The sequence below is a fragment of the Aegilops tauschii genome, chromosome 5, assembly GCF_002575655.3.
Source record: "Aegilops tauschii subsp. strangulata cultivar AL8/78 chromosome 5, Aet v6.0, whole genome shotgun sequence".
Taxonomy (NCBI): Eukaryota; Viridiplantae; Streptophyta; class Magnoliopsida; order Poales; family Poaceae; genus Aegilops; species Aegilops tauschii.
In genome coordinates, this window is record NC_053039.3 from 59272142 (window position 1) to 59292894 (window position 20753).

General features: G+C 48.3%; 1 pseudogene; it reads right to left on the minus strand.

The window, feature by feature from the left end:
- LOC109736291 (valine--tRNA ligase, mitochondrial 1-like) overlaps window positions 1-11511 on the minus strand; it is a 116901-nt pseudogene extending 105390 nt beyond the window's left edge.
- Window positions 11512-20753: the final 9242 nt, after the last annotated feature.

A 20753-nucleotide genomic window follows, 5' to 3' on the forward strand; every position in this document is an offset into this window, starting at 1 on the left:
TGGGGAACGTAGTAATTTCAAAAAAATTCCTACACACTCGCAAGATCATGGTGATGCATAGCAACGAGAGGGGAGAGTGTTGTCCACGTACCCTCGTAGACCGAAAGCGGAAGCGTTAGCACAACGCGGTTGATGTAGTCGTACGTCTTCACGATCCGACCGATCAAGTACCGAATGCACGGCACCTCCGAGTTCAGCACACGTTCAGCCCGATGACGTCCCTCGAACTCCGATCCAGCCGAGTGTTGAGGGAGAGTTTTGTCAGCACGACGGCGTGGTGACGATGATGGTGTTCTACCAACGCAGGGCTTCGCCTAAGCACCGCTACAGTATTATCGAGGTGGACTATGGTGGAGGGGGGCACCGCACACGGCTAAAAGATCAAATCAATTGTTGTGTCTCTAGGGTGCCCCCCTGCCCCCGTATATAAAGGAGCAAGGGAGGAGGTGCGGCCGTCCAGGAGGACGCGTGCCAGGATGAGTCCTACTCCCACCGGGAGTAGGACTCCCTCCCTTCCTTGTTGGAATAGAAGAAGGGGGGAAAGAGGAGGGAGAGAGGAAGGAAAGGGGCGGCGTCGGCCCCCTCTCCTTGTCCTATTCGGACTAGAGAGGGAGGGGCACGCGGCCCTGCCCTAGCCACCTCTCCTCTTCTCCACTAAGGCCCACTATGGCCCATTAAGCCCCCGGGGGGTTCCGGTAACCCCTCGGTACTCCGGTAAAATCCCGATTTCACCCGGAACACTTCCGATATCCAAATATAGGCTTCCAATATATCAATCTTCATGTCTCGACCATTTCGAGACTCCTCGTCATGTCCGTGATCACATCCGGGACTCCGAACAACCTTCGGTACATCAAAACTCATAAACTCATAATATAACCGTCATCGAAACTTTAAGCGTGCGGACCCTACGGGTTCGAGAACTATGCAGACATGATGTAACGCCCACGATGCAGCTATATCTCCTACGTGTCGAGGCACGACTTAGAGGCATAACCGCATTGTAGGTATTGTCACAAGAAGGGTCATCTTCACACAATCCCATGTAATGAACAAGAATGGGATAACGAGAGTTGGCTTACAATCGCCACTTCACACAATACATAAATTAATCATACATCATCCAAAATCCACACATAGACCGACTACGGCCAAATCCAAATGAAAATAAGATAATCCCAAATGCTAGATCCCCGATCATCCCAATTGGGCTCCACTACTGATTATCGGGAAACAAAACATAGTAATGACCACGTTCCTCGTCGAACTCCCACTTGAGCTCGGTTGCATCATCTGCACTGGTTTCGTCGGCACCTGCAACTGTTTTGGTAGAATCTGTGAGTCCAGAGGACTCAGCAATCTCACACCCGCGAGATCAAGACTATTTAAGCTTATAGGAAAGGATGGGGTAATGAGGTGGAGCTGCAGCAAGCACTAAGCATCTGGTGGCTAACATATGCAAAAGAGAGCGAGAAGAGAAGCAACGCAACGGTCGCGAAGTTAGAAATGATCAAGAAGTGATCCTGAAACTACTTACGTTCATACATAACTCAAACCGTGTTCACTTCCCGGACTCCGCCGAGAAGAGACCATCACGGTTACACACACGGTTGATGTATTTTAATTAAGTCAAGTGTCAAGTTCTCTACAACCGGACATTAACAAATTCCCATCTGCCACATAACCGCGGGCACGGCTTTCGAAAGATAATACCCTGCAGGGGTGTCCCAACTTAGCCCATTATAAGCTCTCACGGTCAACGAAGGATAAACCTTCTCCCGGGAAGACCCGATCAGTCTCGGAATCCCGGTTTACAAGTCATTTCGACAATGGTAAAACAAGACCAGCAAAGCAGCCCGATGTGCCGACAAATCCCGATAGGAGCTGCACATATCTCGTTCTCAGGGCAACACCGGATGAGACTAGCTACGAGTAAAACCAGCCCTCAAGTTTCCCCAAGGTGGCCCCGCAGGCAGCTCGGTTCGGACCAACACTCGAAGGAGCTCTGGCCCGGGGGGGTCTAAAATAAAGATGACCCTCGGGCTCGCGAAAACCCAAGGGAAAAGTATAGGTGGTAGGTGGTCAAATGGTAAAACCAAGGTTGGGCCTTGCTGGAGGAGTTTTATTCAAGGCGAACTGTCAAGGGGGTCCCATAAATCACCCAACCGCGTAAGGGACGTAAAAAATCAAGAAACATAACACCGGTATGACGGAAACTAGGGCGGCAAGAGTGGAACAAAACACCAGGCATAAGGCCGAGCCTTCCACCCTTTACCAAATATATAGATGCATTAATTAAATAAGAGATATTGTGATATTCCAAAAATATCCATGTTCCAACATGGAACCAACTTCAACTTCACCTGCAACTAGCAACGCTATAAGAGGGCTGAGCAAAAGCGGTAACTTAGCCAAACAACGGTTTGCTAGGAAAGGATGGTTAGGGGCTTGACATGGCAATATGGGAGGCATGATATAGCAAGTGGTAGGTAGCGCAGCATAGCAAAAGAGCGAACAACTAGCAAAGCAAAGATAGAAGTGATTTCGAGGGTATGGTCATCTTGCCTGCAAGGTTCCCAGAGTTGTCGAAAGCTTGATCCTCGTAAGCGTACTCAACAGGTTCCTCATTCACGAACTCGTCTCCCGGCTCTACCCACAGCAAGAACACAAGCAATGGAACCACAATCAATCACGGGAAATGCACAAGCAACATGATGCAATACATGCATGATATGCGAGATGTGATATGCGATGCATATGCGTGCTCCGGAAGAAAAAGGATGAACAGGGCATAAACTTGGCACACCAAGTATGCCACTGGAAAGATGAGATGATTTCGGTCGAAATTGATATAAAGATCACCGGAAACAGATGCACGGTTTGCAAATGGCAAGCAAAACAAGAATGACATAATTCTGCGATTAACAGCATGATAGCACTTAGAATACATCAAGTAACTATGCTACAGCACCCCAACATAGCAACAAAGCATATGGAAGTGATCTACAGGAGATGCTTGACAAAAGATGAACACTGAGCTACGGCTAGATCACAATATAATAGGTTAAAATAAGCATGGCAAAAGTACAAAAGATATCAGCTTCACAGACTTAGTGAAAATACTGAACATGGCTGAAACAGCATCAGGTAGCAATGTTCAGAGCAAGCAATCAACATGCTACAGGAACTTATCATAGCAAAACAAGGCATGGCAGAATCTACTAAATGCATAGAACAAAAGTCCCTTAGTGATCATGAGCCAAAAAGGCACAGAAGATATGATGGCACCCATGTAAACATAACAAGTTTTGATAACAGATTTCAGACAGCAGAAAACAGAGCATGGCATTAACAGAAATATGAAGGCATCTTTGTGAGCTCGATTCACTCCTCACAAAGCAATGCATGACAAAACAAGCATACCTACAGCAAGATGCATGTTCATGAAGCTAACCATGGCAAGAGCAAGTTCATAGCATGTATGGATCAACTACAACAACCTTGGCAAAATTGAATATCGTGTTAACAATCTGCCAGGAATATTTTATAGCAAAAGTAGAGCAAGCTTAAGACATGCTAGGGTACTCCATAATTGCAAACAGAGGCATGTATGGATAGACCACAACTATATCCACAAAACATCCTTACTGAACATACTCAAAAGAAGCATAGATCTCACTGTAGACACATGGATACATGGCAACAAAATAACAGCAGGTAAAAGACAGCAAAATCCCAAGTCCCTGAAAACAGAAACATCACGAAGCCTAGTTTGCATGCTTGTGCTAGTCACCACATAGATCACAAAAATACATGGCATACACCCCTGTAAAGATGGCATGGCATAGATCAAAACACCTGTGGAGATCATGCCCATAAGATGCACACATCAAATGCAACAAAAATAACAAAACGTCAAGTTCTGATAAGTAACAGCAGTAAACATCATATAGCACTCTTGCACCAGAGATTTGGGCATCAGAATGAACTCAAACCAGCATGGCACAATGGAACACAATGAAGAGCATCTTGTGATGAACATTTCGATATATCATGCACGCAAAACGGAGTAGTATGCAAGGAGATATGATGTAATGAACATGGCATCAGAAAGTGATGAACTCTGGACTTGAGAATTTCGGGGTCAACCTTTTCCCAGATCTAGGGTTCTTCGGGCACGGACTTCGAGGTCCACCAGATCTCCACCGGAGTTTGAAGGAGATGGCCGGAGCTCGGGTCAGCGAGGGAGGAGGCCGGGGAAGGCGCGGGCGGCGGCGTCCACGGGCGCGGCGAGGCACGGCGGCGCGGGCGACGGGGAGGCGCGCGGGGAGGCGGCGCGGAGGGAGCGGGCTCGGGGTGGCGGTCGGCAGCGGGGCGCGCCAGCGATGGAGGGCGGAGCGGCGGGCGACCCGGGGCGCGGGAGGAGGCGGAGGCGCGCGCAGGGTCGGAGACGTGAGCGCGGGCGGCGGCGACTCGGGCCCCGCGGGCCGGATCTGGGCCCTGGCGATGGAGGAGAGAGAGGGGGCCGGCGGCGGTGACGTGGCGAGGCGGGATTGGCCGGGGCGACGGCGCGGACGTGTCCGGTGGCGGGGTGGACGCGTCCGGCGGCGGGAGGAGGAAGAGGCTAGGGTTAGACCGCGAATTTGGAGGAGGGTGCACATATTTATAGGTAGAGGGAGTTAGGAGACTCCAAATGGAGTGCGGTTTTCGCCCACACGATCGTGATCGAACGACCAAGAGCATGGAGGGGGCTTAGATGGGTTATTGGGCTGTTTGGAGGGGTGTTTTGCTGCAACACACAAAAGGCCTTTGCGGTTACGCGGTTAACCGTTGGAGCATCAAACGACCTCCAAATAGAACGAAACTTGACAGGTGGTCTACCGGTGGTGTACCAAGGCCACTTGGCAAACCTCGATCCATTCTGAGAACGTTTAACACCCGCTCACGAAAAGAGACAAGAGGGGCGCGGCGGTGCATGTGGGAGTGTCGGATTGCAAAACGGACAACGGGGAAAATGCTCGGATGCATGAGACGAACACGTATGCAAAAGAGATGCGCATGATGACATGGTATGAGATGCATGACATGAACAAAAGCAAAACGAAAAACAAAAACCCAACCATGGAGGGAATATCATAACACATAGCCGAAAATGGCAAGAGTTGGAGTTACAAATATGGAAAGTTACATCCAGGGTGTTACACATGACCGAGACACGTCTCCGGTCAATAACCAATAGCGGAACCTGGATGCTCATATTGGCTCCCACATATTCTACGAAGATCTTTATCGGTCAGACCGCATAACAACATACATTGTTCCCTTTGTCATCGGTATGTTACTTGCCCGAGATTCGATCGTCGGTATCTCAATACCTAGTTCAATCTCGTTACCGGCAAGTCTCTTTACTTGTTCCGTAATACATCATCCCACAACTAACTCATTAGTTGCAATGCTTACAAGGCTTAAGTGATGTGCATTACCGAGTGGGCCCAGAGATACCTCTCCGACAATCGGAGTGAAAAATCCTAATCTCGAAATACGCCAACCCAACAAGTACCTTCGGAGACACCTGTAGAGCACCTTTATAATCACCCAGATACGTTGTGACGTTTGGTAGCACACAAAGTGTTCCTCCGGTAAACGGGAGTTGCATAATCTCATAGTCATAGGAACATGTATAAGTCATGAAGAAAGCAATAGCAACATACTAAACGATCGAGTGCTAAGCTGACGGAATGGGTCAAGTCAATCACATCATTCTCCTAATGATGTGATCCCGTTAGTCAAATGACAACTCATGTCAATGGCTAGGAAACATAACCATCTTTGATCAACGAGCTAGTCAAGTAGAGGCATACTAGTGACACTCTGTTTGTCTATGTATTCACACAAGTATTATGTTTCCGGTTAATATAATTCTAGCATGAATAATAAACATTTATCATGATATAAGGAAATAAATAATAACTTTATTATTGTCTATAGGGCATATTTCCTTCAAATAGACCAGATGAAAACCACGTATCCAACACATCAGGATCTTGATTTAACTGGAATTTCTTCCCCGGATACTTTTGCTTTGCCTCAAGGTTCGCATCACTTTCATTTCTTGCAACTATCCAACGTTCATTGTTGGGACCCAGATCGGTCACTTGATCATCTTCACGTGTCAGATACCACGCAGGTACATGATGGCCCCACCAGAGTTGCCTTGAGACACACCAATCACGTATATTTTCAAGCCATCTCCAAGGACAACGATAATAGATTGATCTTTTTTTTTTGGCATGGCATCTTCGAGAGGTGGCATGTTTCTCATCTAGGCAAAAAGGATAGACATATACCTGTACCAGTCTTGTTCATATTGCTGAGGAATAATCTCGATTTTTTTGGATCTTACAGCATCAAGACCTGCTTTTGCCATGGTATTGCAATTAACAAATCATTGAGGTTTCATCATGGGTTCCACTACATCATTACTTCTTGAACAAATGCCCAAACTCATTTCGTTCTTTTTCGTGTCCTTGTACAAGCTCTTGTCAAGCAGAATAAAACATTGTTAGTCCTGAATTACTTAGCAAAATCCGAATGAAAACAAACTGTAAATGATAACAAAGAAACTACTAAATTGGAAAACGACCAAGTAAAGTTAATATATTTATCCCTGGATTCCACATCCATACAAGACTTCCAAGAAATGGCATGACTAACTATGGATACCCAACCACAAAAGCATGACCTTGGACAGGCTTGAGGTTCAAGAAAATCAGCTAGAGACAGAAACTAAGACCACTCAAAGTTTTAAAGGACAGCCAAGCCAAAGTAGAAGTGCACATTTCATTTATAATGTAATTTATGAATTCTTATGGATAACACAAGTACTATGAGTACTCTTTCTATTAAATGAAAGAAAAAAAGGAAAATGAAATATTACTACAAAGTTAAAGATATTTCACTATTTGTCCCCTCTTATACTCATGAAAACTAGAGGGTAATCTGCGCGTTGCCACTGTGACACTTTTGAAAATAGCTAGACTGATGACATGATAACGGTGAGGATTAATTATAATGTGACGGTAGTCTGATGTTGTGGTAAACATGCATTATTTGTTGAAGTGGAAGGACCGGATGCATAAGACAAGTAGGTAGTGAGCTCGCAGGTTGATGACTAGCATACATGCATTATTTGTTGATGTGGAAGGGTTGCATGTGTAGGGAAATTAGGTAGTAGGTTACAACTATTTAAGAATAGAGGATTTGTAGACATGCGACAAATTTCTACTAAACAAGTGCAGTACCCCCAACAACCCTTTCTTTGAAGACTAGATCACCTATATTTTGATGTGAATGATATGAATCCAGTACTACCTTTGCCTTCAATGCTTCTATGACAGCAACCCGAGCATTAAATCTTGGCATTCCTTCAAATTGTGTGCCTCCATTGCTGTTTATTTTCCCATCGTCTGTGAAAATACTAATGAACTCTAGGTTATGTCGCTTTCCAACCTCAAAGTCATTTGTATCATGGGCTGGTGTAATCTGCATAAAAAGCAAACACCAACACAAGTTAAGAGGGGCCAGTGCATGCACAAGTTTCAACTAGGTAAAATGAGATAAAAATATAAGTCAGTCGGCATTATATCACAGCTTGACAGCCCCAGTGCCAAAAGTGGGATCCACCAACACAGCATCGCAGATTATTTTTAGTTTTCTGCCATGGAAGGGGTGAATTGCATATCTTCCATGCCGATGCTTATATCTTTTATCCTCTGGATGAACAGCTATTGCTGAATCACCCAGCATAGTTTCAATTCTTGTTGTTGCAACAATAATCTCACCCAATCCTCCTTCAAGAGGATACGTAAAGGAAATCAAGACACCAAATTGTACTGGTGTGCTGTAACCAGGGACATTCAGCATAGTTTCTTCTTTAAGATCTAGATGATCAACCTGATAAAACAGCGTATTCAAACAAATAAATTGATATTAGTCAGACGTGCAATATCAGACTGTATATTGTAGAGATAAAAGGCTTAACCGACCTCTATGTCAGAAATCGCAGTTAGAAGCGTGCAATCCCAATCTACAAGGCGATAGTCCCTGCAAAAGATCAAAACATCCATAAGAAAAAAATAGGCTGGGAATTGAAAAACATGATGAAGAATATAAATTTTAGAAGTAAAGCAGCATAGCATTACTTAACAGGCAAAAGACAAATGCTTAACACATGGAACAAGGGAAGGTGAGGATACTGACCTACAAGCTCCGTTGTGGCAATCCCACCCGGAGCTTTACCAACTGGCCACAGACACTAACATTATGGTTGCTGGCGCCCTTCGAGTGCACCCTCCGGCGATCTCTTTCTTCAGGACGTTGGAGGCAGGAGAGGCCGCTTCTTGGAATGCACTCGTGGCTGATCTCGAGAGGAGGACCCTCAGCCAGGAAAATGACGCGGTAGCTTGGAGGCTAACTGCTTCTCGAAATTTTTTGGTGAAATCCTTATACGAGAAGCTGGCGGAGGGGAATGTGCTAGACATGGCTAGGGGGCTTTGGAAGGCTGGCATTCCCCTCAAGATCAAGATCTTTATGTGGCAAATGTTCCGTAATCGCCTTCAAACCTCGGATAATGTGGCCAAGCGGAACGGGTCGGCGAACGGGACATGCGCCATTTGTGGCCTCGGGGAAGACGCTAATCATGTCTTCTTCAGGTGCTGTTTAGCTAGATTTGCGTGGAGCGCGGTTAGAGATACCTTTAAGCAGAATTGGAACCCGCAAACTTGCGACGATTTACTCAACTTGCTGTCGGCACAGAGGGGTGCCAATGCGAGGGTGGTGTGGCGTAGCATAGGGGTGATGCTTTGGTCGATTTGGACGGTGCGGAACAAAATTACCATTGAACACAAGTTCCCTGCTCACCCAGCTGAGATACTTTTCAAATGCCACATTTTCTTACAGGCTTGGGCGCCATTGGGGAAGCAGTGTGACGAGGGCCGCATGACCGAGATTATGGAGCAGATCAAGTTGTGCATGGCGAAATCAAGACATCAAGGACAGCAAGCTTGAGTCTTTTTGTGTTTAGTTCTGCTTTGCCGCGAGCTATGTTATTGCCTATCTATTTAGTTTGAACTCTACCTTTGCCGGGACGTTGAGCCCGCTGAACTTATGTCTATCTGGTTTGTAAGGATGGAACCTTGTGTGCATGTTGCCTTGGGGCTTTATTAATTTAAAGCCGGACGCTTTATGCGTCTTCATTCTAAAAAAAAAAGATACTAACCTATAAATAAGGCCATCTTTATACAACCTGACAAAAGCTTCAGGTACAGCTTTTGATCTTTTCTCATCCATTGTAAAGCAATGACGAACGAAGTTGACATTATTAGGAGTTAGAACTATAGATAATACATTGTTTTCACTATTTTTTATAACTAAAGAAAATAAGAAGTTTACCTCGCGGGACCAATCAAGGGAGGCTCCAAGCCTACGTAATTGATTCAATATGGTACCACCGTACTGATCTTTCCATTCCAGGACCTGTACAGAAGATGATAAGAGGATACACCAAGTAGGCAAAGAAATAAGCTCACTACGATCGATGCCGCATTACACATGACACTGCTGATTGTGAATTTAAAAAATATACAGAACACAGACTGAATCTACATTGTTGATATTCCATGGTATAACAGTGACATTAAAGCTTTTATATCATCCAAATAGTAAAGAACATAGGGCAATAGCAAACATAACAATGTGTTAAGGAAAACCCGATGCTTACTTCAGATATAAATTTGTCACGCCCTATGTCATGCCTTGTCAACTTCCTTTCACGCTTCTTTTCCACTACAACCTGCTAGACAGAACAGGTTATTACTCCCTCCGTCCCAAAATATAAGAGCATTTTTTACACTAGTGTAGTGTTAAAAACGCTCTTATATTTTGGGACGGAGGGAGTAGATATCTGCTCACATTACAAACATTGTGTATATTAATAGGGGACTAACACCCCTATTGACAGCATTTGTTTTAACGGCTGTGGTCAACAACAAACACTGGCAGTGTTTGTTTCAGAAGTTGAAGCACAGGAAGTGCCACGAATTATATAAAGCAGTGTATAAGACAATTTTAGCTGATAGTGGATCAGTTCCAAGGTGCAGACCTGTGTAGCAATGCCAGCGTGGTCCACTCCAGGGACCCAAAGAGCATTATAACCAGACATCCTCCGCCAACGTATCATAGCATCCTGCATTATTGGAAGGAAAGGAAATTACAACCATTGCCACATAGGTCTGTCTGTCTGTGCAGGCGTTGATGATGAATACCTCTATAGCAGCCGTAAGTGCATGGCCTATATGAAGCGCTGCAGTCACATTCGGAGGTGGCAGAACCTGAAAATTATACAACTTAGCGCTATCGCTGAAGGAAATCCGTTTTTATGTCATCCGTTGTCTGTGGAAAAACACTATCACAAGATGCAGTTTCTTAAATCAGCTCACACCACACATCGCCCAATCCTCACGAATGTGAGTCACTTACTATGACAAAGGGTGGTTTTGTGCTAGCAGGATCTGCCCCAAAATATCCCGAAGACTCCCACCAGGCATACCACCAACGTTGCGAAAAATCAAGGCATGCAATTCAGCAAGGCGTAACTGGTGGAACGAATTCTAAGTTTGAGAATGGATAGTAGCATCTTACGATTTCTCAACTATGCTCGGGCTATACTGCTTGGCGCCTTGGCCATTAGAGTTGCCATTGATTTCTTCTGCCCAATAGGGGTGTCCGGATCAACGAAATCCTCAGGATTTTCATCATCCACGGCTTTCTTCCTTTGTTTCCTCTCGCTTTTCTTCGGTCCATCCGAAGCGGCTTGAGCCTGCAGAAAACCAAATCAGCACAAAACCTTCGGAACCCGCTAAGTAACAGATTCGGTAACAAATGCTTTCAACCTGGAGCCTAGCCCCCTCCTTTTGCTTTGCCTTGAGCTTTTTCTCTTCCTTCTCTCTTGCCTGCAAGTAGAGCAACTTGGCCCATAAGTGATCTTTCCCCACACATTCACATACAACGAGCTGTTTGATCCAGTATATGATTCAGCGAGTTTCTGACGTCGGCCAAGAATCAGGAAAACTGGTTGCCAATTACCAATTTCGGGCTAACATCCTAGTCTTTGAGTGGCTGCATGCATCGTCCAGATGCAAAGGCCGGGGGTCCTCCTCCATTTCTAAAGAAAAATCCTAGTCTTTGAGTCACCAAGTTCCAGCGCACATACCTTCTGATCCTTCTTCAACTTCTAGTCCGTATTCAACTTCTGGTCCTTCTTCAACTTCGGTTCCAGCTCCTTCCCGTCGAGTTGCTGCTCGCACCAACAGAGAGAAAAAAAGGAAAGATATTTTTTTTTGGATGAGTCGCTCATCTGAAAGAACATTAAAATAGGGTTGAGTCCAAAGCAACCTCTCGACGAACCTTATCATCCGAAGCCGGCTTCTCCGGCGCCGGCGCCACCGGCTGCATCACAAAACCAACCAAACTCGCGTCAGCTCCCGGGCGTAAAGAGTGAGAGAGAGAGAGAGAGAGACGTGTTAAATAATTAGGCATAATTTCCATGATTAATTCCAGAATATTAAGCATGACAAAAACCGCTACTAACATGTGAATCTCAAGCATACTAGAAGCACTAAGCAACATGAACAGCAGCAGCACAACATCGCAAAACATGGCACTGACAAACATGTTTAACCAATGAGATGGGACACTGCAGTTATACTGATCGTTTGCAGATGAGGTAGCCGTTGGAGCGGCGATGTTCTTGATGATGACGTTGGCGATGACCGGTCGCAGAAGACGACGTTGCAGACGACGACGAGCAAGATCGCCCGACCTAGACGGTAGGCAAGCCGTGATGAAGACAGCGAGCAGTCGCGCGCGTGGCGCTTCCAAAAACCGTGTTCGCCCTCTCCCGTACAGGATCACAAAGGCGAGTGGTTTCAGAGACCTGCTCTCCCGTTCGCCGGTGCACACCGACGCTCGGGATGGGGTGGACTACGGTGGCGGTGCAAGGAACGAGGCATGGCAAAACCTAGATTAGTTTTCTGTGTGTTGCAGCACCCGTAGCGTGTCTTTATATAGCGGTTTGGAAAACCCTAACGGGTGCAACGTGGGAGGCCCACGTCGCATGTCCGAGTCGATTGCGGGAGCGACCCGAACCGACTAGGCTGTGACGCGTCCGTCACGACTCCAGACTCAGTTTTCCTAAGCAGCAAAAATAAAGACAGAATTTGTCGAGGCTCGAAACGCGATCGTGTCGTGTCGTGTCGAGACGAGCGAGCGGCGGAGGAGGAGGAGTGCGCCAGAGACTCTCTTATTCTCACTCACTTACAAGTGCTACGACACTCCACCTTATAAGGTGGTGTGCGACTCCTTCAACTTTCGGGGCGTGACTAAACTTCTCACTCCCACCACTTGCTCACACACATGGGCCTTTGAGATTTCAGAAATTGCCTATTGGGCTGCCCCATAAATGGGCCCAATATTCTAACAAAATGCATCCACGGTATGGGAGGGGGGTCGAACGGGTCATCTTGCGTACCTTGTCCATGATTTGGGTCGCACCACCCCGGGCGCGCGCCGGCGTTCGTTTCGACGCGGCGGGGCAGGGGTTAGGGGGTTCTGTTCCGGGCAGGGATATGTTTTTTCTTTTTTTAGGCTACCAGGCTCGCCAACGTCGTGTGCCGCGCCGCTCGCCTATTGGGCCGGCCCACTCCGACTGGCCAGCGGGCATTACTAGCACACGTCACGTATTTTCTTTCCTTCGGGATGTTTTGGAGTTATATTGTAATGCGTCAGGATAGCGAGTAAATCTGGATAAATCGTTCATTTTCTTCAGCAAGGGGTGCTCAGAGGCATTGAGACATGATATTAAAGATTGGCTTGATGTCCACCAGGAGACCCTAAATGAGAAATACCTAGGAATGCCAATTGATGTGGGACGAGATAAAAATGGTAAACTCCAGTTCCTGAAAGTCAGAATATGGAAGCGGGTGCAGGGTTGGTTTGAGAAGACATTGTCAGCAGCAGCTAAAGATGTCCTCATCAAATCTGTAGCGCAGGCGATACCCACATACTCGATGTCATGTTTCAGGTTACCAAGAGGCTTATGCCAGGAGATCAATTCCATCGTACGTAAGTTCTGGTGGGGATGTAAAGCTGGTGAACGAAAAGCTTGCTGGGTGGCATGGTCGGATATGACAAAGCCACATACTCCCTCTGTAAACTAATATAAGAGTGTTTAGATAACTATTTAGTTATCTAAACACTCTTATATTAGTTTACGAAGGGAGTGCATGGGAGGACTAGGGTTTAGGGACATAGAATTGTTCAACCTAGCTCTTTTAGCTCGTCAAGCATGGCGGGTTCTACAATCACCAGATAGTTTGAGTGCGAGGATACTCAAAGCGAGATACTTCCCAGCAACAGAGTTCTTGCAAGCAGATTTGGGCTCGCGACCGTCGCAGGTATGGCGAGCTATCCTTGATGGGAGAGATACTCTGAAGCAAGGGATAATTAAGAGAATTGGTACGGGCGAAGCTACCGATCCATGGAATGATAACTGGCTGCCCCGAGATGGAAGACTACGACCTATTGCTTGCCTGGCGGCGCATGCCCCTGCCAGGGTGAGTGAGTTCATTGATCGTACGTCAGCAACATGGAACTGTGAGAAGCTTAAGGAGTGTTTCCTGCCGATGGATGTGGAGGCGATTTTGAACCTCCCTTTGTCGACCAGGAACCAGCAGGACGAGTGGGCTTGGCACTACGACCGCAAAGGGGTTTTTACAGTTCGATCAGCATACAAGATGCTTGTGCATACCAAGACAACTAGGGAAGCTTGGCTGGAGGGGTCAGCTGCTACGTCTGATACAAAAAAGAAGGTATCCAGTAGTAACGGGATGGGGCGCCATTGCTGCTCGGAGAAAAGTCACGAGAGCCCGGCTCTCCCGGCTCCTCCTCCGCCTAGCTCCATCCTCCTTGCCACACCGACGGCGGACCACTTCGGCCGCTGTCGTACACCTCCTCCTCCCCATCGTGATCTCAGCCCGCGCGGGCTGGATCTATCCTGCAGCCCTTTGTCCTCGCCCTCCGCCTCGCCGCCCGTCAGGGCATCCTTCATGGAGGCCCTGCTCTCTGCGCCGCCCCCTGCTTCGGTCGTGAGGGGAAAGGGCATTTACTCCTCACCTGCCGTCGTCGTCCACCCCACCACGCCACTCTCTTCGGGCAGGATTCAAGAGGGACGGCCGCGTCCTGGCGGAGACCCAGGCCCCTCCGGCGTGATGGGCTTGGATCGGCGTGCGACGCGGCAGGTCACGCCCTGCCCCAACGGCTGGTCCGTTCAGCGGAAGAAAGGCTGGTGGCGTCGGGAGCAGCGCGCATCAAATGGCCGCCATAATCGTCCGCGTCAGGGCATTCATGGCGTGCCAGGAGCCCCCCCTTCCTTGCAGTTCCTTGTTCTCCTTAAGGAGGCGGCCGAAGGAAAATGCTACAACTGCCTCTCCCCTCTCCACCGTGTCAAGAGCTGCACCAAGCCTCCCACCTGCCTCCTCTGCGGGCAACCTGGCCATAAGGCTCGCCGGTGCACCAATCAGCACGTCCGCCCCCCGACTGGCCTCCGTTTGTCTCCCGACCACCCCAACTTCACCCGCCTCCCGGCCTCCTCGCGCCTCACTTTCCCTCCCGACCACCCCAACTCCACCCGCCTCCCGGCCTCCTCGCGCCTCACTCTCCTTCCCGACCACCAGCTCCGGCAGCCGGTGGCCTCCCGTATTTGTTTCCCCTCTGACCAGCCGGCTTCTGCTCCCCCGCCACGCCCGCTGTTCTCACATCACGCCGTTGCGTCCACGCAGCCGTCCATCTTGGGACCTGCGCCGTCACCATCTGTCGACATGGAGCTAGACCTGGTGCCTGGCGACGCGTGCAACCGGCCCGAGTTCGTCACTGGGATCGCGTCGTTCACCTCGGCCATGGTGTCGGCCGAGCGCTTCCATGAGGCGCATGGCGCCATGTTGATCACCATCGGGAACAGGCCGCGCCTCCGTGCTAGCCAGGTCGCGGCGGAGGTGGGTCGGCGCTTCTCCCTCGCTCCGGGCACCTACTCCGTCACCATGCTTGCACGCGGCGGCGACTTCTTCGTTCTGTTCAACGATCCCGTCATCCGCAACCTCGCCATAAGCCTTCCTGACACTCTGCACGTCGGCTATGCCTCCCTCGCCTTCCGCCCTTGGACTCGCCTGGTCGGGGCTGAGCTGGTGCCACTCCCCTTCCGGGCTCGCGTCTGCCTCGAAGGGGTGCCCAAGCATGGCTGCCAGCTCGAGACGGTCGCCGTCCTCTTTGGCAAGTCTTGCCTTATGGACTGCGTCGACGACATCCACCCCACCGAGCAGGACGCGGCGTGCTTTTGCGTCTGGGTGTGGTCTGCGGACCCGGAGATGATCGCTCGTCGCGGCTCCCTTGCGCTGGAGGAACGTCCCCTCGCTGCCACGCCGTCATTTGATTTCCCGGAGCTCGGCATCCACGAGCCATCTGCGCCGGTTGAGGGGCCGGCCAACCTCCTCTCCTACCCAATCCTGCTGCATCTCGACAAGGTATGGGACTACGCGCCGCGCCACGACGGCTACTCCGGGCGCAGCAGCGACTCCGGCCAGAGCGGCATCCCATCCGGCGACTCCGACGATGACTACCCTCGGAAGAGGGACCTCTCTTGGTCCTTCTCCTTCGAGGACGGATGGCGCCCTGTCAACCGACGCCCTGCGCACCAACGGCTAGGGCCTCGCCGTCGCGATCGCTCCCCGGACGGCCCCGGGGGCCAGGGTGGTGCTGGCGGCTCGCATGGCAATGCCATATCTGGTCAGGGCCGCGGTGACGCCACCAGCCGCCCACCGCTGTCCGACAGCACCGGCGCTGGCTTCCACCCCGACCATCGTCGACGCCGTCACGGTGCAGATGACACGCCGCCTCCTTCCGACGGAACCCTCACGTCCGCTGATGCTCACGACTTGACGGCCTCCACCCCGCTAACGGTGGTTCACGGCGAGGCGTCTCCCTCCGTCACCAATGTCGCTGTTCTGCCTCCTCTGGCCATGCAGCCTGTTGGATGCAGCACGCGTGCTCTGCGCCAAGTAAACTCGGTGGACGACCAAGGCACTTTCGGTGGCATCGATTGCTTGCAGGTTGCTCCTGTTGGCAATCTGGAGGTGGCCACTGCCGAGCAGGCTCAGCGCAGCCAGCGGCATGACCAAGTCAACCATCTGACGGGCACAGGAGTGCTGCCGCCCGTGTCCGGTGACACGATTCTGAACCCTGCTGTCACGCAGGAGAGCAGCACACCCTTGGGCCGCGATGAGGGAGGGCCTGTGGCGGTCGCGGTTGTCGGCATCTCGCAGCCCAACAGCATCATCAACCACGCCAACAACTCAGGGCCCATCTCTGATGACTTTGGGTCCATCACCGCCCTCGCCACATCTCCTGCTGCTGCAGCGGACACGGAAGCGTGCGAACCTGTTGCAGCTTCTATCCTCGTCGAGATCCCACCGCCACTCATCGCCACGGCTCCGACCACCGCCACCCCGGCCACCACTGCGGCCCCTCCTCGCCGCGCCAGCCGACGCTTGGCCGGCAAGCCCGCGTCCGCTCTTGGCACCATCGAAAGGGCTCGCTGCGTCCTTCGCAGGAAATGGGGAATCGCCGATGATGAAGACGGCGCCACCTCGGAGGAGGCGCTACTCCAGCGCTTCACGAAGCTTTTCAAGGAGCCGCTCTCTCCTGATGAGATCGACGCCGTCAAGGCCCTCTTCGGTTCCTGCCAGCTCTCCAAGGCCAAGCCTGCTCTGCTGAGCAGACCCTCCTCCGGCCGCAGGGTGCGCGCCAAACGTGCTGCTGCCAAGTGAGCTCGCTCACCACGCGCACCCACCGCGAGATGCCCCCCTCCCCATGATCGCCCCTCGCAGACAACCGCGGAGCGTCCCCATCGCTGCCGCTGCAGTCTATGTATCTGTATCTTCTTTTTCTGAACCTGTCCTACTGGTGGTTCCTTCTCTACTGCCATTTTCCACTTTCGTCAGTTTCGTCAGGCTTCTAGCTGCTCCTCTTCAATTCAACAGAGCTCCTTTGTTTCCCGATGAGTGATCATAATTATGTTGTGTTCAATTGGAATGTGAGGGGACTGAATAACCCCGCACGTCGCCAAGTTGTTCGTGATTTGGTTGTTCGCAACCGCGCCTCCATTGTCTGTCTCCAAGAGACCAAACTGGACTTCGTGGATAAAAGGCTAATTTTGGAGCTCCTTGGCCCCTTGTTCACTGATGCCTTCTGCTTCCTCCCCGCGGACGGAACCAGGGGAGGAATTATCTTGGCTTTCAGTTCTGACCTCTTCAACATCCAGAGCTCCTCCACCACCGCCAACACGGTCTCTGCTACTATTGTCATGCACGCCTTTGTCGCTTCTTGGAGTGTCACTGCGGCACTTTGTTCTGGACCCGAACAGGGAAGATAGTATCTCTTGGAACCGCACTGTCTCGACGACATACACTGCCAGATCGGCATATCACGCTCAATTTCTTGGTTCTGCACCGGTTGCTAATTACGACAAGTTGTGGAAGGCCAAGGTCGAGGGCAAATGCAGGTTCTTCTTCTGGCTTTTCCTCAAGGGCAAAATTCTGACCAACGACAACTTGGCAAGGCGTGCACTCCCGCACAATCCGAGGTGCAATCTCTGCGATCAGGAAGAAGAATCTGCCTTCCATCTTATCCTGCAATGCCCCTTTGCACGCTCTGTGTGGCACCTGGTGGAGAACTTCCATTCTGCTCCTGGACTGGCCACGGCTGCCATGCATGCCACCTCTATCTCCTGGTGGAATGATGTAATCTGCCCCCTTGGCAAGAAGACCACTACCACGGCCATTTACACCTGCTGGAATATCTGGAAGGAACGAAACAGACGCGTATTCGAGCATAAGACTCTTGCTGAGCAGGGTGTGCTTCTCCTCATCAACCAGGAAATTCTTCAACCTATGCTTTCATCTCACTGGTTTAGTGATGTTGAGAACCAGCCAGAACCTGAGCCAGACTAGACTTTCTACCCTTTTTGTAATGCTGTGTTGTAAGAACTATTTGTTTTACTTTTCTCCTGCTTAATATATAGGCAGTGACCTGCCAGTTCCTCAAAAAAAATACAAAAAAGGTAGAAAAACAGTGGACTTCCCTTTGGCGAATCCAAGTTCCATCCAAAATAAAAGTTTTTCTATGGAGGCTAGCAAAGCACTCTCTCCCGACGAGTGATGTTCTTAAACATAGAAATATGGCAGTGGAAGATAAATGCGCAGTGTGTGGAGAAGATGACTCGTGGAAGCATTCGTTGATCGAGTGTACAATGGCTAAATGCGTTTGGGCTTTGGCATCAGTGGAGGTTGCGGAACAGGTCTCCATGACGCAGCAAGGGAATGCGAGGGACTGGATTTTTGAGCTCATTGAAAAATTACCCTCTAGTGAAATGACAGAGGCCTTTGTCTCCCTATGGGCTATCTGGCACGCAAGGCGGAAGGTAATTCATGAAAATCTATTCCAAAGTCCATTATCTACTCATTGCTTCATCAGGAGTTTCATGGAAGATCTAGGTGTGGTACAGAGCAAGATGAATAACAAGGTACAAGCAAGACAAGTCCAGACCAATGTCCAGCAATGGATCCCCTCACCGGCCGGCTGGACGAAGGTAAACGTGGACGGAGCCTTGGGAAAACATGATGACAAGGCTGCCGTTGCAGCTGTAGCACGAAGCTGTGAAGGTGAATTCTTGGGAGCTTCTTCTGTTGTCTTCACAGGAATTTCAGATGCAGAAACCGTTGAAGCTCTTGCAATAAGGGAGGCTCTCTCATTGGCGGACGACTTGCTTACTCGAAGAGTTAAGGTGGCTTCTGATTGCCTTAGGGTGATAAATACTCTGAAAGAGGACTCCAAACCAGTATATTATCACATCACACAGGAGATTAAGGCCAGAGGTGCGCAGTTGGATGGCATTGTTTTTTGTCACGAGAAACGCAGTTCAAACTTCGAAGCTCACAGGCTTGCTCGATCATCACTTAGGTATAATGTTGGCCGGTTTGTTTGGCTACTAGATCCGCCTGAGGGCTTATGTATCCCTAGAACTCTTGTGATATAATGTTTGGAGGGGTACTTTACCTTCCTCAAAAAAAAACGTATTTTCTTTCCTGGTATAAACACGCTACAGGTTGTTGTTCTTAGAAAAGGCACACCACATTTACACGTGCATGAAAAAATGTTATTTTCTAGCATATTTATATTTAGAAAATGATTATGAGATGTTTAAAGGATGTTTATGCAGTGTTAAAAAAAGTTCGTGCAGATTTTAGTAAATGTTAATGGCATTAAAAAATGAATGTACATAAAACAATTTCATGCGTTTCAAAACAATATTCGTGATTTTTTTTAATGTTTATGCAGTGCTAAAAAATGTCCGCACAACTTTGAAAAAATATTAATGTGATTATAATACATGAAAAATATGCATGCATTTCAAAAAAAATGTTTGTGACTTTTTATAATGTTTGCACAATTCAAAAAATGTACATGATTTTTTAAAGTGTTCACGCGTTTCAAAAATATATACAACCTCTGCACACTAATATAAGAGGTCTTTTGACTGCAAAAAGGTCTTACATTAGTTGTTTTTTTCAGGTAATCTTACATTAGTTTACAGAGGGAGTTTTTGTGATATTTAAAAAACATGTTTATACAATGCAAAAAACAACATCCACCTAGTTTTAATAATGTCTTGTATCATTCAAAAAAAATATTTCAACCTGTATCAGCAAATGTTCCACGTATATATGAAAAACGTACGATAAGCATTGAAAAAAGTAGACACATGCTGAGAAAAGGAAAGAAAACCGATGAAGAAACAAACCGGATAAAATAAATGAGAGGAACACATAAACCACCCAAAAAACAAGCAAAAAACTTTCAAAAACCCCGCACAAAAAATGGATTTTTATCATTTATGCCACTTCTTGTGTCTCACTACTCAGTTTTGCCACTCGGAATGTCAATTGCTCAAAAATGGCATCGCTTCTTTAGACGCTTGCTCAAAAATGCCACTGGCCACCATCACTGTCAGCTCAAAACTCCTTGTGATTTACCTATCCCTATTAATGTGATTGTATAAATAAATGTTTATCAAATTCTGCTTGTGATTTGCCTTATATTTTGATGAGAAGTTTAGATTGAAGTGGAATTAGTTCAAAAGGTAAGTAAATTAAGGTCACTGATTATCATACAGGAAGGTTGGACGAAGGGGTGCTTGAAAGAAAAGTGAAACATGGAACCTTACATTCTTTTTAATTATACTAGAACAATGCCCATGCGTTGCAACGTGATATAAATATTCTAGTACGTTAGCTTGTGATTTACCTGTCAATAAAAATGCGATTGTGTATATAAATGTTCATCAAATTCTGACCATGAATTACCTTATATTTTAATTAGAAGTTTGGTAAGTAAATTAAAGTGGAATTGGTTCAGAATGTAAGTAAATTAAGGTGATTGGTTATCATATACATGGAAGTTGTACAAAGGGGTGGTGGGAAGAAAGGTGAAATGAGAACCTTACGTTCTTTTTAAGTAGTATATAGAATATAGATGTAGATATAGATAGATTATAGAGAGTTCCTCAAAAAAAAAACCCATGCGAAGGG